This window comes from Tupaia chinensis, unplaced genomic scaffold, assembly GCF_000334495.1.
Source record: "Tupaia chinensis unplaced genomic scaffold, TupChi_1.0 Scaffold148441_1, whole genome shotgun sequence".
NCBI classification, from domain to species: domain Eukaryota; kingdom Metazoa; phylum Chordata; class Mammalia; order Scandentia; family Tupaiidae; genus Tupaia; species Tupaia belangeri.
Genome location: NW_006208290.1, coordinates 308,876 through 328,323, shown reverse-complemented (window position 1 = coordinate 328,323; position 19,448 = coordinate 308,876). Strand labels below are relative to the sequence as shown.

At 36.3% G+C, this 19,448-nt stretch overlaps 1 pseudogene; it reads right to left on the bottom strand.

Moving 5' to 3' along the window:
* Window positions 1-126: 126 nt before the first annotated feature.
* LOC102484206 (thyroid transcription factor 1-associated protein 26-like) overlaps window positions 127-19,448 on the bottom strand; it is a 22,531-nt pseudogene continuing 3,209 nt past the window's right edge.

Below are 19,448 nucleotides of genomic sequence, written 5' to 3'. Positions count from 1 at the left end.
AGTTTTCCTCTCCAGATTCTCTCCTCTTGATCTATTCTAATTTGACAAAGACTTACTAAACTTCCTAATTTTATAGACCTACCTGACGTTATGACAGACCTTGGGACTGTTGTGATCACACCATCTCTACGAGGACCCTCTATAAGAGGAAAACAGACATAAAATTCTCAGGTTCTGTTTTCTTCTTTAATTTCAGCTTCTAAAGATTTCATTGATAATTAATTTAATTATCCATGAAACCATTCATACATGGCATTGTGAAGCATGTGAGCAATTAGGATGTTGCTTAAGATTCTACTTCTGAAGAAGTATAAGAGTGAGTGGTGCCACAGAAAGGAGATGTTAACCTGAGCCAACTGTCAATCTTCTTTCTCTGATGACTAAATTCATTAGGAGAAAATTTTAGTTCAGATGAGAATTAGTGGGAATCACTGAATGATGGCATAGGAATTCAGTAGTCCCAGGTGGCCCTGTTTTATGAGTTTATGGTTGTGTCCTTCTTGTATGTGATTGAGAGCTGAGGCACAGAAGGGAGAGATGAGTGTGTCACATCCATTTATTTTTCTGTTATTAATTCACTTGTTACATGATAGCATATGGATGTGAATTTGGAGTTGTGTAGCCTATGAAATCTCTTGGAGCACCAGCATATGTTATAGTCAGTTTTATGGCCTTCATCAGATGGGAAAGGTCATAATGTCTATGTTAGGTAGGTAAAATAATTTTTTAATCACTATATACTACATCTTTAATCTACTGTTTAAAATCTTTTTCCTCATGGTCAGCAGCTGGATTTCCACATGGCTGACTGTGGTATGTATCCCAGACCTGGTGACTTGAAACTCATGCTGAACATGTGCGTGCACATACCTGTTGGCATCCACCCCAGGCTTGGCTCGATCTAAGGGGAAACGGGAAGAATGAGACAAAGAGACAGAGTAACAGTGGACACAGGCAGCCTGAGCCTAGGTAGCCCAAGCAACTTGTGCAGCCCAGACAGACTGGGAGCCTTTACTTATAGAGCAAAGTGGCATTACATATGTGTATTTCATGACATTCCATAGATACGTTGATGTGTTACAGACAATAAGAAGCAGGCAACAAATCTATAAGAACTTACACATACTGGGCCAGATGCATCCCATAATGATAATCCCATCAAGAGGAAATCCCATTATCTTCTTTTCTAATGGAGAGAAGCCTAGCTGCAGGTGTGGGGGAAAAAACATAAGGCTAAGGAATCTCTCCATAAGGTGGGCACTACCATGCCCAGAGAAGGCTAAAGAATCTCACAGAGGCAGAGCAGGGATTGGACTTTGCTAATTGGGTGTTTAGATGTTTCCTGAATTCCATCAGATGCATCTGTTGGAATGATCATAGCAATTTCCACCCTTTTCTCTGCCTGCAGTGAGGGTCAAGGATAGGACAAGTTGCAAGGTTCTGCCAAAGCCCAAAGCCAAAGCCCATGAAGTTTTAAAAATTTTATATATATTTTTTCAGACTTTTAAAAACATAATATAAGCCTTTTGTTATATGCTTTCATGGGAGGAGAAAGTAATATTGTATATCAAACAATGGCATGAAATTTCTATAGCCCAGTGTGGCTCACAGAATTCTAGGCCTGAGTCTACTCCCAAGTGCGCTACACAAAGAAAACATGTCTCCTTACTATGTAGCAATCTATTTAAAATCTGAAATTCTAGAGAAGAATGAAAAAACAAAAAAGAAGTAATGATAGAATACAGAAAGCCAGAACCCAGCCGCTGGGGGTAGAGAGACTGCCCAATCATTTACTTACCTCCGGAAGTACCCAAGAAGGGTATGAGATGGGACACGGGAATTGTCCAGAAGCTTAGTTGTCCAGAAATCAGGGTGTCTAGATCCCGGGTTTCAGCACCAGTCTGTTGGCATCTGCCCTGGGCTTGGCTCTAAGGGAAAATGGGAAGAATGAGACAAAGAGACAGAGTAACAGTGGACACAGGTAGCCTGAGTCTAGTGTGTAGCCCAAGCAACTTGTGCCGCCCAGACAGACTGGGAGCCTTTGTATACAAGGGCAAAGGGGCAAAGTGGCATTACATATGTGTATTTCATGACATTACATAGATATGTTGACGTTTTACAGACAATAAGAAGCAGGCAACAAATCTTTTTTTTTTTTTGAGAGGTTTTTGCTACAGGGCACGTGTGCTCGCTGGAGAGACAGAGAAAGACAGAGAGACAGAAAGCGAGAAATCATCCCCCAGGGGGGAAAACCATGCTGGGATCCCTTCTCTTCCATTCTCCTCTTGGGATCTTGGGCACTCACGCACACGTGCCTGGTGTTAGTTTAAGCCACTGGATCCAGGACTCGAAACACAGTCAACTACATGGGAGTCCGGCGACATAGCCATTACGCTAGCTGCTGGTCTCAGAAGCAGGCAACAAATCTATAAGGGCTTAGACATACTGGGCCAGGTGTATCCTTTGGTGATAATCTCATCAAGAGGCAATCCCATTATCTTCTTTTCTAATGGAGAGAAACCTACCTGCAGGTGTGGGGAAGAAACATAAGGCTAAAGAATCTCTCCGTAAGGCAGGCACCATCATGCCCAGGGAAGTTGCAAGGTTCTGCCAAAGCCTAGAGGGACAGGTGGTGTTTGCTCAGAGCATGTCTCCACACCTCACTCAGAGCCTCTCTCTGAACATGTCCCAACACATACCCAAATGCTGAGAGAATGGAAGAGAGGATATTGCAGCATGGCCATCTCTGCTGGGGGGTGATTTCTCACTTCCTCTCTGTGTCTCCGGTGAGCTCACATGCCCTATAGCAAAAATCTCTCTAACAGCAACAAAAAAACTTTCCTTACTAATGGTATCCCCCTCTTTGCTTTCCAGTCTATCATCTATCTACCTACCATCTATCTACCTATCTATTTATCTGTCTGTCTATATCTATATCTCTCACCTATTGAATTGGGCTGGGGTGTAAGTAACTGAGTAATTATGACTCAGGTTCTGTGAATGAATTTTCACTTCCTGGTTGCTATAGTAGACTGATGTCAGCCAGAAGGCCTCGTTTCTATGACAACTAAAACTACTTGTTGTCAAACAGCTTATTTATTTTTGCAAGGAAACTGAAACATTTAGCAGAGATGTTCACAGGCAAGCTGTGTGGGATACTAGCATCAACATGAAGTTTATTTGGTTTACATCATTACTGATGTTTTGTGAAAAAAAAATTCGTTTAGACATAAGTGGGCTTAATTTCACCTGTTCTGTGAGATGATGGCAATCTATGCTTAGGGGAGACTAGTCAATGAGTCACCAGCCTTTAATTCCACTTCCTAGTTTCTGTGTCCTAAAATAACAATTATAGTGGGAGGTCCATATGGCAGGTTATGATGAGTTATTTTAATAAAGAGGTTTGCAAACATTTAGAATCATCTACCACTGTGCTTTTGCAAATGCATTTGAAGGCAACCAAAAAATGTATATTTATAACATAGGCAGATATCATCCATAATTATCAATCATTTATTCAGATTATTTGTAATAAATAGTTCTGTGTATATATGTGTGTATGTATGTACATGTTTACATATACATTTTAAGGAAGTAATACTGGGTTGTCTGAAAAGTCATGATGCATTTTTGCAACAGATGGCACTGGTTCATTTTTGGAAGTACTAGCCATTCACATCTATGTTACTGCTATGTCATTTGACAGCTGACATTTCTAGTCTCATTCTAAAACTAACAAACAAACAAGCAAACAAATGATTTGGTTATGTTTTGGAGAATTTACAAGTCAAATATGGAAGACCAAACTGCATTTTCTCCATATTTTACTGTTTTACTTCCATAAAAGGAAGAATGTGTGTCAAGCTCGTGAAAAGTTAAATAAGGTTTATGGTGACAGTGCTCTACAAGAATGTCAGTGCCAGTTCACAAAATTCAGTGCTAGTAATTTTGATGTCAACACTGCTATCTGTCAGGCAGTCCCATTGAGGTTGATGATGACAAAATAAAGGCACTGATTAAGTCAAACCCACATTAAACAACATGAGAGATTGCAGAAACATTGACCATCCATCATTCCAGCATTCATAACCCCTGAAGAAGCTGGGATACATAAGAAAGCTCAATATTTGGGTTATTCATGAACTCAAAGAAATATAAACATTTCAACCAAGAATACTGTACTTGGCAAGATTACCCTTCATATGGGAAGAAAAGACAAGAACATTCTCAGATAAACAAAACCTGAAAGAATTTACCAGCACCAGACCAGATCTCCAAGAAGTTCTCAAGGGAGTGCTATATCAGGAAAATTAAATTCAGACACACAGAAATAGGAATTCAGAAACTAAGAAAATGGCCAACTTAATCATAGGGACAAGTCTGGAGTTGAATGTTATATCCCAGAATTCAATCAGGAAGATCGAACCCCAACAGAAAATAGATTAAGTACATGAGACTGAACTAGTGAGATAGCATTTTATGACTTTTGACTAAAATATTGCTGATTTTCTTCCAGGCTTTGTTATCCAGTTTTAAAGATTTTGTCCTGTCTTGAGCTGTTGATGTGTTCACGTTTTGAACAGAATCCCAACCTGTTTTCTAGCTTTAAGTTTTAAGCAAAGTTCCTTAGCATTTCTTTGATTTATTAACGTTACAACTGCTTTTCTTGAAATTACCAGCTGAACTTGCTATTGAAAGTAGTTAGATTATTTAAGAAATTGTGTGATCAATAAAATGGAGGGGAGGAAAGGAAGACAACTGTAGACACCAGAGATAGTGTGAGAAGAGGGTGGGAAAGGTTGGAGGGTCAAAAATAGTGGTAAAGAAAAAAAAATATATATATGAAACTAGAAATGGAAAATTATTGACAATAACATGCATGATTAAACCACTATGCAGTATATTCTGGATGGGAAATCACATTTTGTATGCTATGACGATGCTTAGGGAATGAATGTAAATTAATTAATTTAAAAATATATTTCAGGAAAATAAAACCACAAAAACTGTTTTTCTTGAAATTAAAAAAAGCATTAAAAATGCATATGTGATGACTGCAGTAAGCTATATAACCCCAGCTATGTGCTACTTTATACTATGTTCATTCTACTCACTGTGGTTTATGCCTAAAGTCAGACTTGTGTTCATGGATATGTATATATCAGCTGTGTTTCCTATTGAAAATATTTAGATTAATTAACATCTTTAGTGAGTCACTAAAATGTGGGGCGAAAAAGGCATAGAAAGCAACCATGGATACCAGAGACAGTGTGGGAGGAGGGTGGGAGATGGCAGAGGGTGAGAGATTGGGAATCAAGAATAGAAAAAAAAAAGTATAATATACAGGAAACAGGACATGGAAAATTATTTGTTGACAACACACATGTTGATGTGCTTGATTGAATCAATATACAGTGTATTCTGGATGGGAAATCTTATTTTGTATGCTATAATGATGTATAGTAAAGGAATATAAATAAATTAATTTAAATAGAAAAAGAAATATAAACATTTGTGATATGCTCATTGAACATGAAAAAAACGATCCTTTTTTGAGGCTACTGATAACTAGTGATAAAAAGTAGATTGTTTACAACACTGTGGTGTGCAAATGGTATTGTTCCTGACATGATGATTTGCCTCAAACAACGTCAAAAGCAGACATTCATCAGACGAAGGTTATGTTCTCAGTGTGGTGATATTTTAAGTGTCTTGTTTTTCTAGTTACTACAAAAGAACCAAATGATCAATTCAAATGTGTGTTGTTGGCAATTGGACAGTTTGAAGGAATCCATCATCCAGAAACATGCAGAGCTCATTGATCACAAAGGAGTTGTACTCCATCATGACAGCACAAGACCACACACAAGTTTGATCACCCATCAAAAAAATATTGGAGCTTCGATAGGCTATGTTGTCACACCCATCATACTGTCCTGACTTTTTTGCCCTCAGACTTCCACTTGTTTTGCTCTCTTCAAAACTCCTTGCATGGTATAATGTTCAATTCAGATGAGGCTATAAATCAGCATGCACCTTATTTAGCTTTTCACTGATAAAGACCAATCCTTCTATGAATGAGGAATTATGAAGCTTACTGAAAGATGGCAAAAAGTTATCAAACAAAATGGGCAATATATCACTGACTGAGCTTTGTTTTTTATATATTGGGTCGTTGGAAAAGTCATGATGTATTTTTCTGTTTTTCTATGCAATGAGTCATGACTTTTCTGAAGACCCAGTAAATAAATAACCTTTGAAAACATAGAAAAAGTATGTCATGTCTTTTCCAACAACCCAGTATTTTCTTTATGGCTTTCCAATGGATCATATTGTGGATTTCCTGGGTTAGCCTACACTCCAATTTTTAAAGTCACTGCTCATAAAAAAATGTTTGATTTAGTCACAGCACAATCTAAGTAAGCAAATGGCTCCCATAGCTCAAAATGGTAAGTTCCCAATTATATATCTGATCTCTATAGTTCTAATTTTGGTAATGGACATTGTTGATGACAGTTATATTCTTTTTATTAATTATGTTTTAAAAGTGTTATGGTTTACTAATATTTAAACTTGGCTAATTTAAACTATGAAGAGGATATAAGAGATGGCAGTGGCAGTTTGTAGGAAATAGATTTTTCCCAGTTATTCCATCAAGCAACAATGTGGGTGTTCCCCTGAAGGGATTTTGCAGATACAAGAGGACTTAAAATCTGGTGGAAAATGGAATTTAAGTATGAACTTATTTTGGTGCAAGAATTTTTTGAAATCTATACATAAGTTTTTTCATAATATGAATTTTCCATGAACTTTTTGAAGACACCCCTATATAATCAAAGTTTAAATAATCAGTTGACTTTAAGTAAGGCAAATTATCCTGTTAGGCTTGACTTAATCTGTGGAAGTCCTTAAAAGAAGACATTTATTTATTTATTTATTTATTTAATTTTATTTACACTTAGTTACTATAAAGCTTTACAGTGCCTGCTGGTGCTACGGATTTTGAATTTGCTCGGTCAGTCATCATAATCACATATTCTATTTTACAAATTCCATTTCCTTTTAATAAATCCTCTTTCTGCCTGTCTATCATCTAGTTATCATACTGCCTCTAGTTTTACAGGCAAAATTTAATAGAGAAAGACATAGTACTTGAAGCACTTTTTGAGCTATTCTTTCTATTATGCTTTAGGAAGAATCAAGTAGTAGGTAAGGGATATCTGAAATTCTGATCTCCGTATTTTACACTCTGTTTTGGTATGCTAGAGCAGGGATCCTGACAACTCCATTTTTCCTTTACCACAGACTTCCTTTTAGGCTGAACCCAGTGAGGGCTAAAAGGAAGACAGGAAGTCTGAGGGAGAGAAAAGAAAATTGTATCTTCCTTCCTTCCTCTGCTTTCTGTTTTTCTTTGTTGTCCTAACAAAAAGCAAAGACATGGGGATTCAGTAGAGAAGGATCAGTTTTATAGTTTCTCTCCAAATATGAAGGACTGTCATTATGTTAGATTATAGTTCTGAAGAAATCCTCTTCTGGGAACCTGAGATTTCAGTATGAGTTGAGCAACTCTCCTGCTTCAAATATGAGTTCCAATTCTGTAGGTATTCCTTCTCTGAGCTGTGTTAAAGGCCATGCCCAGGTGGGCAGCCCCTTTTTATGAGACCTGGGTCTAAAAATCTTATACAAATATTTCGGTTGCTTTCTCAGGCCTTGACGTAGTAGTTATTTCAGGACTTTTAACACTTATTTTAACCAATTTCCTAAAGTAAACTCTTATTAAATATCTTCTGTGAATTTTATGGAGTTCTTTTTTCATTTAATTTTGTTCTGTTTCAGTAATTTTATAGCAATGTGCCTATGTGTGATTTTCTTTGCATGCATTTTGCTTGAGGTTGCACATCTTCAATCTATGGTTTTATTCTTTCATTATTTTTAGAGTATTCTTTGCTATTTTCATTTTCAATATTTCTTTTGTTAATTCTTCAGCTTCTGTCCTTCTGGGACTGTAATTATAGATTTTTTTAGAATTATTTTATTGAACTTTATTAATTTTTAATTTTACCAGAGAGGGACAGAGTGAGAGAGAGAGGGAAAGTGAGAAAGGAAGCCACCAGGTCCGGTACTCGAACTGCGATTGACCATGTGGGAGTCCAGCACTCTTAACCACCACACCACCTGCCAGCCGCCATATCTTAACACTTTCTACAATATCTCATTTCTGTTTCTCTTTCTCTCTCTGTCTCTTCATTTTATTAAGATACAATTTATATATCCTAAAATTAATCATTTAAAAATATACAATACTGATTTTTGGCATATTTACAGAGTTGTACAAATATTACCACTATATAACTTATTTCATTTTTGTTATCACTTCAGAACAAGGTCCTATATCCTTTGAAAGTCTCTTGCCACACTCACAACTAGCCTCCTGGTAATCACTCCTCTACCTTCTGTCTTACTTTCCAACTCTGGATATGTCACATAAATTTAATTATACAATATTTAATGTTTCATAACTGGCTTCTTTTTCTTGGCATATTATTTTCAAGGTTCATCCATGTTATAGCATGTATCAGTACTTCATTCCTTTTCATTGTTAAATAATATTAAATTACATGATTGACCACATTTCATATATTCATTCGTTAGTTGGTGGATCTTTGGAAGATTTCCAACTTCAGGCTGTTATAAATAGTGCTGCTATTTTAGTTTTTATGTGAACATATGTTTCTATTTCTCTGAGTTAAATAGCCATGAGTCAAATTTCTGGGTCATAGAGTAACTCAGTATTTAACTTTTTGAGAAATTGCCAAAAAGTTTCTATCGCATCTGCACAATTTTACAATCCATCTGTGATATATGAAGCTTCTATTTTCTCTATATCCTCATTAATAGTTGTTATTGGCTATTTTTCATTATACCCCATCTACTAGTTGTGATTTGGTAATTCATCATACTTTTTATTTCCATATACTGGACCTAATGATACCCAGGATTATATCTTGTGCCTATAAAGCATTCCTATATCTTCTTTGGATAAATGCCAACTCAGATATTTTGCCCATTAAAAATTAGCTAATCCCAGGACCAGCAGTTGGCATAATGGCTATATTGCTGGACTCCCATGTAGTTGACCACTGTTTGAGTCCTGGAACTGGTGGCATAAACTCACGCCAGGCATGGGTGCATGCGTGCTCAAGATCCCGACAGGAAAATGGAGGAGAAGGGATTGTGGCATGGCCATCCCCCTTGGGAGGGGGTGTTTTCACGCTTTCTGTCTCTCTCTGTCTCTATGTCTTTCTGGCAAGTGCATGGACCCTATAGCAAAAAAACTCTCAAAAAAATTAGCTAATCTTATTAATATTTAAATGTGTTCTTTTCTTTCTTTCTTTCTTCGTTTCTTTCTTTTTCTTTCTTTCTTTCTTTTTTTTTTAAAGTTTTTGCTATATGGTGCATGTACTTGCCAGAGAAAGAGAGGGAGAGAGAATGAGAAATCACTCCTCAGGAAGGATGGGCATGCTACAATCCCACCTCCTCTATTGTCCTCCTGGGATTTGGAGACACATGCATGTACACTCAGTGTGTTTTTTAGCCTCTGGTTCCAAGATTTGAATTTCACAGTCAGCCATATGGGATCCAGCCACCTTAACATCTGTACCACCTGTTAGTCCATATTATTTAAATTTTTCTTTTTTTTTTTTTATAACAGTTTAACTAAATTGGTGAAATTCAGTGGGAAAACAAGAACAAACTAAAGTTAAAGCTAGAAGAAGAAAAGAAAGATTAAAGTAACTTTAAATGAAATAGAGAATAGAAAAACAATAAAGGTAATCAATAAATCAAAATTTTGTTCTTTGAGAAGATAGACAAAATTGACAAAGACTTTCCTATATTCACCAAGAAAAAGAAAGAGAAATTTTACATCATTAAAAGGATGAATAAGGGAGAGGACATCGCTATAAATATGAGCAAATTTTATAAAACAATTGTATTTCAACAAATTAGTTATCCTATAGAAAATGAGAAACTTCTTAAAAAGATACAAGTTACTAAAGTGACTCAATGAGAAATAGAAAATCTGAAAAGATTTATAACTAGTAAAGAGATTGAATCACTAATTTAAAAATTCCTTCAATGATAGCCTAGTTCTTGACATCTTACTGGTGAACTTTATCAAATATTTAAAAAAATAAATTCTTCATAAAATATTTTCAAAGATATAAAAGAAGGGAAGACTTTTCAACTCATTTTGTGATGCCGAGAATATCCTGAAACAAAAATCAGACAAATATACAACAAATACAGAAAAATACAGATCGATGTCCTTTAATGGATAGATGGAAAAAATACCCAGCATAATACTAGCAAATCAAACTCAGTGACATATAGAAAAGATTAAACACCATGCTTATATGGGATTTATCTTAGGAATGCAAGGTTTGTTTAATATCTGAGTATCAGTCAATGTGATATAGCATGTTCATGGAATAAAGTACCAGAAAACACATATCATATTAATAGACCAAGAAAAAGTATTTGAAAAATCCAACAGACTTTTGTGATGAAAACTCTCAGGAAACTGTGAAAAAATGGAAACTATCTCAGCTTTTAAATTTATGGTTACTTAACTGTTGATAAGAGTGCCAAGACAATTCCATGGGGAGAAAAGTGGTCTTTTCAACAAATGGTGCTGGCACAACTGGATATCTGCATATAAAAGAGTAAATTTGGAACCGTACCTTACAACATATAAAAATTAACATAAAATGAATTATGGACATGAATGTAAGCTAAAACTATACATCCTTAAAAGAAAACATATTTCTCAGATCTTATGGACCTGGGGCTAGGTAAAGCCTTAGATATGACACCAAAAGCATAACCAATTAGCAAAAAAATAGATAAATTGAACTTTGAAATTAAAAACTTTTGTTGTTTAAGGTATACCATCACGAAGGTGAAAAGATAACCCATTAAATGGGAGAAAATATTTGCTAATTGTGTATCTGATTTGGGGGTCCTATCCAGAATATAATATGAACTCTTAGAACCCAACAATAGAGAGACTAAATACACAATTTTTAAAAATGGGCAAAGGATTTGAATGAACATTTTTTTAAAGATGAATAATGTCCATACGTCCATGAAAAGCAGCTCAACATTAGTCATTAGGGAAATGACAATCAATACCATAACAAGATACCACTTCGCACCAACTAGTGATGACTAAAATAAAATATCACAGATACAAACAGGTTTTATGGAGGACAAGGTGAAAATGAAAGTGTCATACATTCCAGACAGGATTGTGAAATTATGCAGATACTTGGACACTTTCAGGTAGTTTCTCAAAAAATTGAACATTAAATTGCCCTATGACTCCAAAATTCAGCTTCTAATTATGTACTCCAAAGAAACAAAAACATATATCCACAAAGAAATTTGTACAGGAATTTAAATAGCAGAATTATTTATAATAGACTAAATTAGAAACTATGGAATACTACTTAGCTATACAAGAAAATGAGACCCTAGCATTTGATAGAAAGTGGACAAATATGGAAGATTTACTGCCAAGTGAGGCAAGCCAGACTATGAAAGAGAGGCATTGTATTTCTCCACTTAATATATACCAAATGTCTGCACTCTATGCCAAAAACTAAGATATCGGACTGTATAAAGGCATGAAGAGCAACTGTGGATACCAGAGACAGTGTGGGAGGAGGATGAGAAATGGTGGAGGGCGAAAGGGAGGGAATCAAGGGGAATAAAGAAAGAAGAAAAACATTTAAGAAACACAAAATGGATAATTATCTGTTGAAGGTAATATGTATGGTAATATCTTTGATTAAGCCAATATACAGTGGATTTGGGAAAATTCATTTTGTATGCTGTAATAATATACAGTAAATGATGTAGTAAATAGATAAACAACTAGATAAATGAAATAAGATTAATAAACATAATGAAATATTATTCAGCAATAAAAAGAATGAAGAACCAATGTATTCTACAACATGGATGAACCTCAAAAATATTATGTTCAGTGAGAGAAGCCAGACATGAGACCATATATTGTATAATTTCATATATATGTAAATTATCCATTAAAAGCAAATTGAATAAGATAGGAAGGATAGGGCCTCTCCCTTAGCTGGGGAGAGGGAAAATGGGAATTAACAGTAAATATAAATGAGACATCATATGAAATAGATAAAAATATTTGACTATTAATTTATACTAATGATTATGCAACTTGGTAAGTTTACTAAAATTTATTGTAGTAAATTCACTTTAAAACTGAATTACATAAGATAAAATATACCTCAATTAAGGAGATATTTACAAAGAGCTCCAAACATGGAAAAATCAATCAAGATGGCCTTCACTGGTGAATCATGGTGTTCTAAAAGTGTTTAACAATCTTTTTCCAGGGTGTGTGTGTGTGTGTGTGTGTATGTGTGTGTGTTGGTGAGGGGGAGGATGTTGAGAAGAAACTTGATTTTTAGGATTATTTTAGCATTTGTCAATTTCTTTGGAGTAAAGCCTCCCCTTGTGGCTGATTGCAAACTGGAAATGTGGTGTCACTAAAAGCAGAGTTGGGAAGAGATTCTAACAGTATCTTTCAAGAATTGATATTAAGTTAAGTTAAATCAAATCCATTTTATTTTATTTTATTTTATTTATTGGAGAGGTTTTTGCTATAGGGCGCGTGCGTTCACCAGACAGACAGAGAGACAGAGAGACAGAAAGCGAGAAATCACCCCCCAGGGTGGATGGCCACACTGCAATCCCTTCTCTTCTGTTCTCTTCTTGGGATCTTGGGCACGCATGCACACGCGCCTGGCATGAGATTTAAGCCACTGGGTCTGGGATGCAAACAGTGGTCGACTACATGGTAGTCCAGCGATATAGCCATTACGCTAACTACTGGTCTCTCAAATTCATATTCTAATGCTTTTACTCTCACACCTGAATAGATAGCAACAAAAATGATAGCAACATAATGTTTTTTCCCTTTAATGTCCTTCAAATTTTACTCCTTCACCTGCCTCTTCCCACACTGTATCTGGTATTCACAACCATTTACTAAGTTTCTATAACGTTGATAACTTTCCAAAATTAGTGGAGATACCAAACGTCAAAGGTTCAGGAAGCTGAGAGAACAATAGTATAAATACCAAGCACATGTGTACACACATGCTAATAATACTCACTTATAATATTATAATACAACATTGCCTCCCGGCTCTGGGGAAAAGTAATCATTGTGAAATAAGCGAAGAGCCTCCACAGACAAAGGTTTGCCATCTATGACATCTTATCCCACTTGAAGGATAGATATTCCCCCTCTTCACTCACCTCCAACTTCTAATACCCAAACTGTGAAAATTGATCAAAGACTAAAAGAAAATCTTTACAAACACCAAAGGATAAGAACAATTTACATAGAAGCAAGGATACTAATTTCATAGGACTTCTCATCAGAAACTACAAGACGGACAAGCATGTAAGTGAAATATTTGGCCATCAAAGGAAAAAATTACCACCAGCAGTGTAGGAGAGTTCTCCTTTCACCACACCCCTGCCAACACTCATCATTTTTTTTTTAATCTTAGTCATTCTGACTGGGGTTAGGTGATATCTCATTGTGGGGTTGGGTTTTTTGTTTGTTTGTCGATTGTTGTTTTTTTGTTTTGTTTTTGGTAGAGCATACATAGAAAATTTTACTCTGTGCAAACGATATATTTGTATATAATATAATTTAACAATCTAGTTAATGTTGACAAATGTCACTGTTATAAGTCACCCATTACATATACAAAACAACCCAAAGGACATTCAGAAGATATTTTACCCCCAAAAGACTAAGTGTCTGATGTTCTTTTCCTTGTATTTTTTGAAGAAGATACTCCATTTGTAAATTCAAGTTTGCTTGGCCCTTTTAAGTCATTTGCTCAATATTTTAAACACATATATTTTTGTTTTGTGTAGAGCCTTTGCACTTCTTCTGTTGTCTTCTCTCAAATTCTTCTCTCACATTTTCTTAGCATGCTTAGCTTGTACCTGTTTATATTCTTCTTGTGCTTTCTGGTTTAAAGTTTCCTTTTTATTTTTCTTCGGAATTGTAATGGAATTTCCTGGTTGGCTACACTGTTCTTCTGACTGAGGTTGGTGAGCACTATACTGATCTTTAGGCCAAGCCTGGTCAGTACTACATTGTTTTTCAGGCAAAATTGATCAACTTCGTCTAACAAAGGCTTGTCAACCTTTCTTAGTTGCTTTTTGAGTCTTTTCCTTCAGCTAAGTAGAGATGTTTCTGATGATCTGGGTATCTATCTGTGAATAGGGAGTCTTGTGATTTTTGAGCCTTCTTTTCCTTTCATAATAATTTCCATAAAAATGATGCACTTTCCTAGAGAGTGCAGGAACACCCCTGCTTCCTGTCAATATTTTTTCTGAATCACAAGTTTTCTTTGAAATACAAATGTACTAAAAATACCTATTTGGTGACTGCAGTAAGCTATATAACCCCAGCTATGTGCTACTTTATAGTATGTTCATTCTACTCACTGAGGTTTATGCTTAAAGTCAGACTTGTGTTCATGGATATGTATATATCAGCTGTGTTTGCTACTGAAAATATTTAAGATTAATTAAGATCTTTAGTGATTCAATAAAATGTGTGTGGGGGGAAGGCATAGAAAGCAACCATAGATATCAGAGACAGTGTGGGAGGACGATGGGAGATGGCAGAGGGTGAGAGATAGGGAATCAAGTATGGAAAATAAAGCAAAATATACAGGAAACAAGAAATAGATAATTATTTGTTGGCAATAACATGTATGGTGATGTGCTTGATTGAATCAATATACAGTGCATTCTGGATGGAAAATCTCATTTTTTATTCTATAATGATGTATAGTAAATGAATGTAAATAAATAAATTTAAATAAAAAGTAATTAATTAATTAAAAAGTAAAAGACATGCAAAGCCTTGTCCCGCATGAATGCTCTCCACGGAGGCTTGCAGACTGTTAGGTCACCATGTCCTCTGTTTCACCTTCTTATTTCTGAATCCTACTGGAGAAGTCACTTCACAGCCCATCCTGAAACTCCCAGTCCACCACCTCGCTGCTGGCCTAACCGGTGCCATCACAGACAATTTCTCATTGTGGTCTTGACCTGCATCTTCCTTACAATGAGGGATGTTGAGCATTTTTTCATATGCCTTTTGGCTATTCATATGTCTTCCTTAGAGGCTGTTGTTTTTTAATTCATTCTCTCATCTTTTAATAGGGTTGATCATCTTTTTTCAGGACAGCTGCTTGAGTTCCTTGTGTATTCTGGTTATCATTCCATTATCTGAAGTGTAGTTGACAAAAATATTTTCACATTCTGAGGGTTGTCGATTCACACTAATTACTGTGTCTTTTGCCACGCAGAAACTTCTTATCTGATGTAATCCCACTTGTCTACTTTTGAGATTATTGACTGTGCTTTGGGGGTCTTATTTAAGAAGTCTTTGCCTACCTCAAATTAAATATTTTTTTAAAAAAGAAAAAAAATAGAAGCCAGTTACAAAAGAGTAAATGTATATTCTATGACTATTTTTATATAAAGTTTGAAAAGAGGCAGAACTAATCTATGAAGACAGAAGTTAGATTAGTATTCATTTTTAGGAAGCTTAATGACTTGAAGTAGGTATGAAAGAGGATTCTGGGATATGGCAATGTTCTATTTTCATTCTGAGTGCTGTTATGTGGGTGTGCTCATACTATGAAAATTCATTGAGCTGTATACTTATAGTTTGTTCACTTTTATCCAGTAGTTATACTTCAGGAAAGGTTGATAAAATAGAAATGAAAAGATAATAACATATTCAGATTAGTCCTAAACCCTTATAAAATCTAGAAGGCTTCTACAAGCAGGGCTTAAAGAGATCTTCATTTTCTGTAGCCCCGAGGAAGATTGTGCTGAAAATTAGGACCAGGCACTCATTGTAAGGGAAGTAGAGCCTCCTCATGAAATTGGATGTATAACTTGATGAGATCTCCTAGATCAAAGTTAGGAGTCTCATAAAAATTACTAAAATCATAAAATGCTGGATGGGGAGATTTGCATGTGAGAACCCAAGAATCTTAAACTTTTGGATTCCTCTTAACCTTCTGGATCAGTAAATGTAGTCTCCCTACAACCACCTTTCTGACTTGCTAGAGGAGAGCAACCTCCCCATGTTTGGAAACTACAGATACTTTACCAACCTGGGAGACTTACTTAGTGACACATTCAATATGCAGGCTTTCCTTTTCTCCAAGGTAATTAGAACAGTTTTCATTAAAGGCAGAACAGGGAAGTGAAATCCCTGTTCTGGGAGGAAAGAGGAAATCCCTGTTCCAGAAGAAGTGAAAAACTTGGATCAAATATACTGAAATGAATCCTGGGAACATATGTGGAGTGGATCTTAAAGCTTTGAATGGGAACTAGGGAGAATAAAGAAACATTATCAACATGATAATGCAGTAAAACTTTTGTGGGACTATTCACTCCCTGAGGGAGAATGACTGGCTATTCAACTGCTTGCTGTACAAAAGTGCTAAACCTGTGGCCCTGGTTACTCAACTAGGTTCATTGTTTATAGATACCACATGCTCCTGTAATGTCACACAGTGGAACTTAGGGACAGGTGAACTGATGCTATCAAACTGATTCTCTTACTGTTTGCTGAACTGTAAGCAATAAACTATTTTTCTTTGATCCATTGAATCTTGTCTTATTTTGGCACCTGTGGAATGTGACATATTGATAGGCTTGTTTACTTAGTCATTTCCTTTGGAGTCTAGTAACTCCATATCATCCTATTCGAAGAAATGGTTTCTGTAAGGATTGACATAGCAACAAAGGTGCCAATGCAGACAATGGCTTTTTGGAAGTGAAAAGACAGGGTCAACAAGGAATATAAGGGCACTCTCTGGGAGATAGGAAATAATGTGTTCACCCAAATAGTAAAAGGGGAAGGGTAACTGGTCTGCTTTCTTTTAAGTTTTTTTTTTTTTTGTAATTGTCAGATGGCATGCATACTTACAAGAGAGAGATAGATAGACGGGGAGGGCTCCATTCTCTCAGAATTTGACACATTCATATACATTTGCTCAGCATGTTTTTCAAGCCATGGGGGCTGAGATTTGAATTACAGTAAGCCATAGAGGAATTGGTTCCCTTAACCACTAAGCTACAGGCAGACACAGTCTTCTTTTTAAACATGAAGTGAGTCCATGAATAGAGGGAGGTCAGATTGTGAAAAGCCACACAAATGATGCACTTTCCTAGAGAGTGCAGGAACACCCGTGCTTCCTGTCAATGAGAAAGGCAAAACATCCCTGTTTGAAAACTACAACCAAAAACATCCTTTAGACACTTGAAACAGTCAGACAAGAAGCTATTTTAAATCTGTGGTGTGTCCTGGTGTGTTCAGGGACCAAGGTGACTGAAGTATGCTCTAAACCTCATCTTCTAAACTCCTGAAACACTCAGACAAGGCAGGGTGGTCTCTGTCCTCTCTATGTCTCTGTCTCTCTGTCTCTCTTTAAATTATTTGTTTATTTATTTTGAAATTTTTAACCATTTCTTCTCACTTCAGGCCTTTTTTCCTCTTGCTAGTTTCAGAAGTCATTTTAAATCTGAGATGTTGTCCTGGCGTGTTCACATGGTGTGCTTTTTTGATTGTTTTGTATAGATTTTTTTCTTTTCCTTTTGTTTTTATTTTTTTTTAACTTTACTTTCCTACTCTGCTCTTTAGTGAGTGTCTAGACAGGGACTGTCTAGATAGGCCTAGGTACACAGTAGTCAAGCACCTGAATACTTTTAGGGTTATTGAAATCCTCAACATTTATTGAACTTCCTGCTTTAAGGAAGAATCTTCTTTTTATATACCTGAACTCATAATTTCTTTCTGTGAATATCACATTGCAAAACACAGTAGAGGAGAGATTTGTCACAGAATGACCAGAAACCACTGCAAAGGCACAGGAAATATGAGAAACCGAGGAAATATCTCTCCTATAAGTGAAAAGAATAATCCTTCACCATCCATTCTTGGAGATGTCTGATAGAGAAGTCAGAATATTTATAGTGACTAAACTAAATGAGATGCAAGAGGTAAGAGACAATGAACTCCAGAAGTTGCAGGAGAAAAGAGACAGTGAATTCTAGGAGGTGAGGAAGTTCTTACATGATCTGAAAAAGGAACTACACACCATAAAAGAGAATCAAGTGGAGGTGTTAGAGATGAAGGCTGCAACACCAGAAATCAAATCCTCCCTTGAAAGTATTAAAAGCAGATTAGTCCATGCAGAAGTTCGAATTTCGGATGTTAAAGGCAAAACCTCTGACCTAGGAAAAACAACCAAAAGAATGGAAAAAATAGGGACCAGCAGATGATGTAATGGCTATGTTGCTGAACTCTCATGTAGTCAACCGTGGTTTGAGTTCCAGACCCAGTGGCTTAAACTCATGCCGGGCGCATGTGCGTGCGTGCCCAAGATCCAGAGAGGAGAATGGAGGAGAAGGGATTGCGGCGTGGGCACCCCCCCTCAGGGGTGATTTCTTGTTTCCAGTCTCTCTGTCTTTCCGGTGAGCACATGCGTCCTATAGCAAAAACATCTCAAAAATAAACAAACAAAAACAAACAAACAAACAAAAAACAAAAAAATGATAATACTATACGAGAAATACTAGATATCATTAAGTGCCCAAACATCTGGATAATCGGTATCCCAGAAGGTGAAGAAACTAATTAGGGCATTGACGATCTATTCCATGACATCTTGAAAGAAAACTTTCCAAACGTAGCCATTAAAATATTCAGACCCAAGAAATACAAGGGACCCCTAATAGAATCAACCCAAGAAGATCTTCTCCAAGGCATATCAGAGCCAGATTGGCCAAATCCACAGACAAAGACAAGATACTAAAATTGGAAGAGAGAAACATCAGGTTACTTATAAAGGTTATCACATCAGACTAACATCAGAACTCTCATCAGAAACAATGTGAGCAAGGAAAGAATGGGAAAATATATTCAGTGTTAAGTGAAAAATAGTTTCAACCAAGAATACTATATCTGTCAAGATTATCTTTCATATGAGAAGAAAAGATAAAAACATTCTCAGATAAACAAAACCTGAAAGAACTTACCAAGAATTACCAGACCAGCTCTTCAAGAACTTCTAAAAAGAGTACTTTACCAAGAAAACTAGACAAGCATACAGAAATAAGAGAACAGGGAACCAGCAGGTAGCGTAATGGCTATGTCACTGGACTCCCACGTGGTCGACCGCGGTTCACGTCCCGGACCCGGTGGCTTAAAACTCGCGCCGGGCGCGTGTGCGTGCGTGCCCAAGATCCCGAGAGGAGAATGGAGGAGAAGGGATTGCGGCGTGACC